The 9,733-nt window shown below is 36.6% G+C and overlaps 1 pseudogene; it reads right to left on the minus strand.

The window, feature by feature from the left end:
- Window positions 1–1,188: 1,188 nt before the first annotated feature.
- On the minus strand, window positions 1,189–5,271 carry LOC143390564 (T-complex protein 1 subunit delta-like; annotated as a pseudogene).
- Between the last annotated feature and the right edge of the window lie 4,462 nt (window positions 5,272–9,733).

The raw sequence follows: 9,733 nt of genomic DNA on the forward strand, positions 1-9,733 counted from the left end.
ATATACATACATTTTTATTCGTAGAGGAAATTATAACCAACAGAGGTTATTCTGAGGGAAAGGAATTAGGAGGGTAGGGTCAGGGGGAAATTTCATCTTTTACTTTGTATCTTTCTGTACTGTTAATTTCTAAAATAGCAGATAATATTTTGCTTTGATTTTTTTTATGCCAGTGGGCGTTTATCAGTATTCAGCATATTGGGCCACATCCTCTTCTAAATACTTCTTTTTTAAAAAAAAAAAAAAGAATTTGAGGCCCAAAGGAAAGTGTCAGGAATAGGCCTCACTGCTCCTGAGCTCACTCAGTGCTCACTATTTTGATAAAAACAGGTGCTGTTTGTAGAGACTGTGACTGTTTTGGCTAATTTCCGCATTAAGGGAAAAAAAAAAAAACAACCTTAAATTAATGGAACGGACAAATGCCTGTGTAGAGTGCAAAGTGAAGGAAAGTATTTAGGGCTAATCCACAAGAAAGCCAGAAGTAAAGGTGAACTTATTTTTTAAATTCTATATAATTATTGAAAAAATGACATTTGCTGGTACATGGGTGGATCTGGAGACTATCATGCTAAGTGAAATAGCATGTCCCCCCAAATAGCAGTCCCCCCAAACCAAAGGTCAAATGTTTTTTCTGATCTGTGGAAGCTAACCTACAATGAGGGTTGGGAAGAGGAAGAATAGAAATTCAGTGGATTAGACAAAGGGGAATGAAGAGAAGGAAGGGGGGGATAGGAAATGGAAAGACAGTGGGATGAATCTGACCCAACTTTACTGTGTACATATATGAGTCCACCACAGTGAATCTCACCATTGTGTATACACACAAGATTGGGGTCCTAATTAGAATAAGATGTATTCCATACTTGTATAATTATATCAAAATGGATTCTACTGTCATGTATAACTAAAAAAAAACCAATAAAAAAGAACTTTACATATAACAAAAAATGTACCAGAAATAATACAATGTTGAGGGTGAATTAATCTGACATTTAAATATTAAATATTCAATGAAATTAAAATATTTTCATTAAGCAGGTTAGGTTCAAGCAACCGCCACCTGGAAAGCCAAGTCCAGAAACTCATAGGGGAAATGATTTTCTGAACAACAGGGAACACCAAGTGATCTTCCACTCCAGTTGCAATATTGGTGGCCATAATGGTGGCAGTCAGCCAGTGTTATCCAGATTACTGAGTGCTGGCCACATTATCAATTTTCAGAGTTGCTGGAGTGGGAGCACTGACCGGAACCAACAGAAGCTGGACAACAATTTCCTCCAGAACATTGGAAATATCACCCTTTCAGGCAATATTGCCTCTGTTTTTTCCTCCTAGGGGATACTGGTCTTTTAGTTTTGTTACTGTAGAAATGGCATCGATGGGATGACCTCCACAGCGTCTGCAAAAGTATGAATGAATGCAGTAGGACTCCATACCACTCAGTGGAAATCCACACCACAGGTGAAATTCCATACCAGTCAATTAATCACCAGGCCAATCTATTTCTGGAGAACCACCTCCTGCAAGAAGAGCTCTCTTCTTCACTAAGGAAAGAGTAACACACAGGACATGGTGAACAGAGTGTGTGGTTTCTTTAATCTCCAGTTAGAACCACAAACAACTGTAACTGTTTTTCCAGGGCTTATCCAGCCTGTCATCTTGAGAAGTTTGCCAGAATCACTTAAATTGATCTCCTCAGCTAACTCAGCTGAACCCAGCATGGTAGCAGTGAATTGGTCAATATGAGCAACTAACTTGGTTCCAGTTATCTTACCAGTGAATTCAGTGTCTTCTCTTTCAATATCCTAATCACCACAATATTCATTTTGTTCAGAATATGGGTTGTAAGATCACTAAGAGCATGTCTTAGGATAGATTTCTGTGTGAGAAGGATATTATACCTTTTTAAAAAAATTTGCTTCACTAAATTAAAAATACCAGGCTGTCTCTTCTTGCAGCCCTTGGTTCAGGCACAGTACAAACTACTGTTTGATTATTCATGTCAGTTTTGGGAGCAGATAAGCAAAACTGAATAAACTTGATCTCAGCCTTTTCAGCTCTGGTTATGCCAGAATTTGCCACTGCTTGGATGAGAACCAGTCTTTCCACCAACTCTCACTTGTCAATTGTCCCAACTATTTCAGTATCTCTATGATCTGCACCAGTAGCAGTAGCTGGGTCAGTCACTTTTATCACCACAGTGCACTCACTGGGGAAAGCAGACTTCAATATTGAGAGGCAATCTTTCAGTTCAATGAAGTGGTTGCTCCATTTAACAGTATCTCTGTGTCCCCCCACCTCCCATTCTACAGAAAGAGACAGGTCAGTCAAGATCTCCCTGCCCCATTTCAATACTCCTTTCCAAAGTCCTCTGGAATGACTTGGAAATGATGATTGGATGAACCTCTTTTTGAAGAATTTTGGCACAGGAGTCTAAGAGAGAGCCAGCGTGATGACTATGGATGTGGTAGCATCTCCTGCTTCTGCATCTTGAGCCTTAGATAACTCCACCAGCATTTTGGCTTCTGGATGTATTTGTATTTGTTTCAATATGGCAGCACCATCATTTGTAATGGCCACATCACTTTTCCATTTTGGATTGTTTTATTCATTCCTTTTGGTCTGAGGCTTGTTCGAGCAACATCAACAACCACTTTGGTGGTAGAAATGTTACTGGACTGGCTTATGTGATTCTGAGAGGCATCTTTCCTGCAGTTGCCAGCAGCCCTAGAGAATGCCAAATTCTCTGGCAAGCAAACTTGGCTAAGTTATGTGGGAGGGATGGACAGACACAATTCCAGCTAGCCATGGAGTAAAATTATGCATTCACTTTGATTATTATTTCTTTCCAAAAATAGGCATTTAAAATTGTCAACAGTTTTAAAAACTGTTAAAAGTATTTATTTTATTAAAAAATTTCCCTCAACTTTATTGAGATATTATTGACATTTAAAAAATTGTATGTATTTGAGGTATACAACTTAAAGAATTGATACCTGTATACATTGTGAAGTATTCACCACAGTTAAGCTAATTAATATATCCATCATTTCACATAATTATTGTTCTTTTTTGTGGCGAGAATATTTACTATCTACCATCTTAGCAAGTTTCAAGTATACAATATAGTATTGTTAACTATAGTCACATTTTTATACCTTCTCAATAATTTGTTGATCTCACATAATTGAAACTTTGTACATCTTGACCAATATCTTCCCATATCCCCCCGCCCCAGGACCTGGTTACTACTATTCTAATCTGTTTCTAATGAATTTGACATTTTTAGGTTCCTTGAATAAGTGAAATCATGCAGTATTTTATTCCTTTATTTCACTTTATAATGTCAGACATCATTTTATAAAGCAGTTTGTCTGTTTTAGAACTCCTGAAGTCTACTAAAATGAATGTATGAAGTAAAAATTGATAAAGATATTAGTAATATATTTCACACCCAGACTATTTTTTACTTTATTTCTTGTAAAAAATGCATTTCTTGATCAGTGTATAAGCTGTAAAATGAAAATGTTTAAAAAATTGTGAGTACATAAAATGTGACATATATTCTGTTGAAGAATAAGGCAAGAATCTGTCTCAAGACCACTTGTGGAGCTGGGGATGTGGCTCAAGCGGTAGCGTGCTCGCCTGGCATGCCTGCCGCCCGGGTTCGATCCTCAGCACCACATACAAACAAAGATGTTGTGTCTGCCGAAAACAAATTAAAAAATAAATATTAAAAATCTCTCTCTCTCTCTCTCTCTAAAAAAAAAAAGAAAAAAAAAGACCACTTGTTCACTATTCTCTCCAACAGAAACCCCTCCCTTTTCCTGGGAGGGAAATTCAAATTTTATTTATTTTATTTCATATATTTTAGGTGTACAAAACGATTTTTGATATACATATGCATAATAAAATGTTTACTACCATCAAGCAAATTAAACAATCCATCATCTTTCTACTTATTTTTATTATTTATTTGTGGTAAGAACACTTAAAATCTAATGTACTCTCCTAGTGAAGTTTCAGTATGTAAAACACTATTTAGCTATAGTTTTCAAGCTGTACTTTAGATCTCTTTTGAGTTATTCATTCTACATAACTGCAATTTTGTATCCTTTGACATACTCCCTGTTTTCTCCTCCTCTTTGGTCCTGACTACCACTGTCCTACTTTCTATTTCTATGTTATTTTATACAATGTTTTTCTTTCTGTGTCTGACTTACTCCACTTAGCGAAATGGCGTCTAGGTATATCCATGTTGTTACAAATGGCACTGTCTCTGTCTTTCCAAAGGACTAATTATATTTTACATATACACATAAGCATGTATATATATATATATATATATATATATATATATAAATATTTCATTATCATATATATATATACACATTAACATATATATGTATCAGTATTTCATTATCCCATATCACCATTTCTTCATCCCTTCCTCCATTCATTGTTGGACACTAAGTTTAGATATGTATCTTGGTTATTGGGAGTACTACTTCCATGAATGTGGGAGTGTAGCTATCTCTACAAGCTGTGGATTTCATTTCCTTTATGTATGTACCCAGCAGAGGGATTCCTGAATCATACTGTAGTTCTACTTTTATATTGTTGAGGAACCTCAATACTCTTTTCCCTAATGGCTGTATCAATTTACGTTCCCACTAACAGAGTCTAAGGGTTAGTTCCTTTTGTTCCACACTCTCACCAACACTCGCTATCACCTGATTTTCCATAGTGGCCATCCTAACAGGTGTGAGGTGATATCTCAATGTGCTTTTGATTTGCATTTCCCTGAATATAAGTGATGTTGAGAATTTTTCATATACCAGTTGGCCATCTGTACATCTTCTTTGGAAAAATGTCCATTTAATTCCTTTGTTCATTTTAAAATGAGGTTATTTACTTATTTTTGCTATAGAGGTGAATGAGTTCTTTATATAGTGGATATTAATTCCTTTTCAGATGGGTATATAATTACAAATATTTTCTGTGGAGAGCCGCTCTGAATGATTCGTGTCTTCCCTCTTGGAGAGGAGAGGCCCGTAGTAACTTGGACATTGCCCCTTAGGGGAAGTTTGAGGACCCGTCTCCAGACATAGGCGCCGCCCTACAGCCCTTGGTTGGAATTACACTCACTAGTCCCTTGAAACCCTGCCCCTTCTTACCTTTTTTTGGATGGAACTTTCAAAGAAGGTGGGTCCTCCCAATAAAAGCTCACTTCCCCATATGCTCCTTGCGCGTGTGCGCGTGCGTGCGCATGCGCTCTCCCCGACCAGTCTCTCGTGACTCCCTCGGTCTCCCCTTTGGGGAGCTTGAGGCCGAGATAGGAGCGGCCGTCCTGAAGCTTGTTTAAAGGTAAAGTATGTGTCTGTGTTTTATTTGATGTCCCTGGAAATTCACCAGAGCGACCTTAGGTTCAGCTGCCCTCGTGGGCTGGGAGTGGCAATTTTCTTTTATTCCATAGATTGCATTTCATTTTGTTGATTGTTTCCTTTGCTGTTTTTTTAATTTTTTTTTTTTTTTTAGATGTTGATGGACCTTTATTTTATTCATTCATTCATCTGTGGTGCTGAGAATGGAACCCAGTGCCTCACACAGGCTAGGCCAGCGCTTTAACGCTGAACCGCAACCCCAGCCCCTCCTTTGCTGTGTTTTGTGTACTTTTTAGTTTGATGTAGTCCTACTAGTTTCCTTTTCCTTTTTTTTTTTTGGACTGCATTTTTGTTGTGACTTCCAAAATATTGTTGCTAAAGCCAATATCAAGTAACTTTCTGCCTCTGTTTTCTTCTAAGAATTTTGCAGTTTGAGGCTTTACATTTAGGTCTTTAATCTACTTTGAGTTGATTTTTTTGTTTATGGCATATGATAAGGGTCCAGTTTCTTTCTTTTGCTGGTGGATACCAGGTTTCCCAACACCATTTATTGAAGAAACTATCTTTTCCCTGTTTAATCTCTTTGGTGCACTTGTAGAAAAATAGCCTATTATATATGCTTGGGTTTATTTCTGGGGTCTCTATTTTGTTTCACTGGTAAATATGACTGCCCCTCCCTTCCTTCCTTCCTTCCTTTTTTCTTTCTTACAAGGGATTGAACCCAGGGGTGCTTAATCACTAAGCCACATCCCCAGCCATTTTTTATAATTTAGATACAGGGTCTCATTGAGTTGTTAAGTGCCTCATTAATCTGCTGAGGCTGGCTTTGAACTCATGATTCTTCTGCCTCAGCTTCCTGAGTTGCTGCGAGTACAGGTGTGTGCCATCGTGCCTGGCATAAATATGACTCTTTCTATGCCAGGGCCATCTTGTTTGAATGCCTATAGTTTTGTCATATAATTTGAAATAAAAAATGTGACCATTTTTTTTTCCTTGAGATGATTTTTGCTATTTAGGGATATTTTGTAGTTCAAGTTTTAGAGTTGTTTTTTTTACCTATTTCTGAGAAAAATGCCATTGAAATATCATTGAATCTTTTTTTCTTTTTTGGGTAGTATGGACATTTTAACTATTCTTTCAGTCTAGGATCATGGGATACCTTCCCATTTCTTTGTGTCTTTTTCATTTACTTTCATCAATGTTTTATAGTTTTCAAGGTACTGATTTCCATTTCTTTTAGCTAGGGATTTTATTTATTTATTTATTTGTTTATCTATTTATTTTTGGTGGTGCTGGGGATTAGAACCCAGGGCCTTGTGTATAGGAGGCAAGCACTCTATCAACTGAGCTATATCTCCTGCCCTAGCTTGGGATTTTAAACAGGTGGTTGTCTTTATTGTGTTGGGGAATTTTCTTCTGTACCTATGAAGAGTTATTTACATTTTATTAACACATATTATATGTGTATATTAATGAGATTCACTGTGATATTTCCTTATGTGTATACAGGGTGCATTGGAGTTTCTTTTCTTTTCTTTTTTTTTTTTTTTTAACCATGAACGGATGTTTAATTTTATCAAATATTTTTTCTATGTACTTTGAGAAGATCATGGAGTTTTTCTTTCATTCTGCTAATGTGATATATCACTTTGAGTTATTTGTATATATTAAACCAAAATTGCATCCCAGGGATACATTCTCTTGGTCATGATGTATAGTCTTTTTGATGTATCATTTAATTCAGTTTGCTAATATTTTATTGAGATTTTTACATCTATGTTCATTAGGGATAGTGGTCTGTCATTTTCTTGTAGGGTCCTTATGTGGTTTTGGTATGAGGGTGATGCTAAAGTGTTTGGAAGTATTCTTCTACTTCTGTGTTTTGGATGAGTTTTAGAAGGATAGAAATTAGTTCTCCTTTGATGTTTGGTAGAATATACCAACAAAACTATCTGGTCTTGAGCTTTTCCTTTTTGGGAGATTTTTTTATGACAACTTAAATATTCTTGTTAGTTGTTGGTATGTTTTGGCTATTTCTTCTTGATTTAGTCTTGGCAGGTTATGTGTTTCAAAGAAATTGTTAATTTCCTCAGCCTAACCAATTTGTTTGTATGTAAGTGTTCATAATAGTTCTTTAAGATATGTTTTATTTCTCTGGCATCCATTATTGTATCTCTCCTTTTACTTTTGATTTTTATTTATTTTGAGTTTTGTCTTTTTCTTAATCTAGCTGAGGACTTGTCCATTTTTCTTATTTTTTTTCCCAAAAACTCAGTTTAAAATAGTTTTTGTATTCTCCACTTGATTTATTTCTGCTTTGATCTTTATTATTTCTTTTCTTTAGCTAACTTTTTGTTTACTTTGAATTTTTTCCCCTACTTTTTGTGGTATGTAGTTGGGTTGTTTATTTGAGGACTTTTTTCTCTGGCAGAGGTGTTCATCACCATTATCCCTTTTAGAATTGCTTTTACAGCACCCCATCAATTTTGGGAAGTTGTTTCATTTTCAGATTAAAAAAAAAATTCGTTTTGACTCTATTGTTCAAGAGTTTAAATACCTAGTCCCTCCCCCCAGAGCAGGGTGATTTAAGAGCCAAATCCATCAGGAGGTACTATAAAAGTTGGGGCAACATATGTGTGATATGCGTGGTCAAAACCCTTCACTCCTCAGGGGAGAAACAGCTCTCTCTGTAGGCTCTACAGGATATCTGCTTTTTCCTGGCTTCATCAGATTATGATACTTGGAATTTCTTGATTTTGTAGACTCACCTTTCCAATCTCTGCCTCCATAATCAAGTGTCTTTCTCCTCAGGTCTGTATCTAAATATGAGGTCTAGTGAAATGGGCACTTTGTTACGTAATCTTATATAAATTATTCCTTTCATGAATTGTGAGTTTCTCTGGTAGTTGGCTCCTGTCTCTCTTTATAGCCTCATGTCACTTGTCCTTGAGCAACCCCATACATTGAAAATACTGAACTTCTCTCAGTTCTTCACATGTATCTGGCTCACCCTCATCCCAGAACGTGCAACAGTCTGTTCTTCCCATATGAATTTCACTTGGGTTTCTCCTTATACCTCCAACTCCCTTGATTTCATTAAGTGGTACACATCTCCTTTAGATGAAAAATAACTTCATCTAGGAGAGATTTCCATGACCTGTGTGTTAGTTAACTAACATGACATGTTAGTCAATTGTGACAAAGTACCTGAGATAACTTAAAGGAGGAAAGGCTTATTTTGGCTCATGGTTTCAGAGGTTTCAGTCCAGGGTCATCTGGCTCTGTTGTTTCTGGGCCTGTGATGAGTCATGAACATCATGGCTATACACTTCTGCCAACTGGGGAATTATTTCAGGATGTACATGTAAAATTTCAAGCCATCAGTAGAGAAATATTTAAAATCATGAGGATACCAGATTGAGAAAAAAGTTTGACCTCTAGTTGTTAAACATATTGTAGTTTCACAATTACTTTGTGTTCTTTTTCTATGTACATCGTTATATACTTTTTAGTTTATCTAAAATAGTCTTTACTCACTGTTTCACCCAACTTTTCTTTTTTTTATGAAGTCACTTTCATCCTTCAATGCCTGACTCAAAGTTCACTTTTATAGTGAGCCTTTTGTGAACTTTGTCATCTACACAGGCAACATTAAATATTTTTTTTCTAGTACCCATCGGATATGGTGATTTATCCATATATAACCCTCATGACTATTATTTATCTTTCAGTGGTTATAGCATTTGTAAGGACAATGAACTTGTTCTTCATGTTACTCTGTCTCTGAATAGTTCAGGATGTTCTTTGAATTAAAAACTGGGGAATGAAATTATCACATCACTTTAGTTATTCTCTTACCATGACCTTACTTGCATGTCTCCTATTCTTGTTTTCTAATTTATTGGAACTCAAAATCATTGAGTTAGCAGTGGTTATATTGGCACTGAAGCAGAACCTCTGTTACTAATTGAGTCAGTTTTTTCATTACTGTCTCTGCTCCACATCCATCCATCAGTTTTGATTTGTGATCTTTGTGCTGGAAATAAGCAAAGAAAGTTTCTGTTTTGCTGGTTGGGTCCTGGTAGGCATCACCAGAAAGGATCTCAGAGGGTTTCCTGACTGCTTTCTGTGGGGTTCCTTCCTGTCTGTTGCTCTTTGGTGACTGTTACCCTGGTGGGGCCTCTTCACACAGTGGCTGTAGTTCTTCTAGCAGTAACTGACTCATGTTTGTATATTTTCCCAACATGAACAGAGTCGGCCTCGTCACTCATTGTCCTCTCTTCTTCAGAGAAACTAGCATGAGGTGTTAGAAATGCTTCTCCTCAGAGATCAGGTCCATGGCGACGTTC

The sequence above is a fragment of the Callospermophilus lateralis genome, chromosome 2, assembly GCF_048772815.1.
Source record: "Callospermophilus lateralis isolate mCalLat2 chromosome 2, mCalLat2.hap1, whole genome shotgun sequence".
NCBI lineage: Eukaryota > Metazoa > Chordata > Mammalia > Rodentia > Sciuridae > Callospermophilus > Callospermophilus lateralis.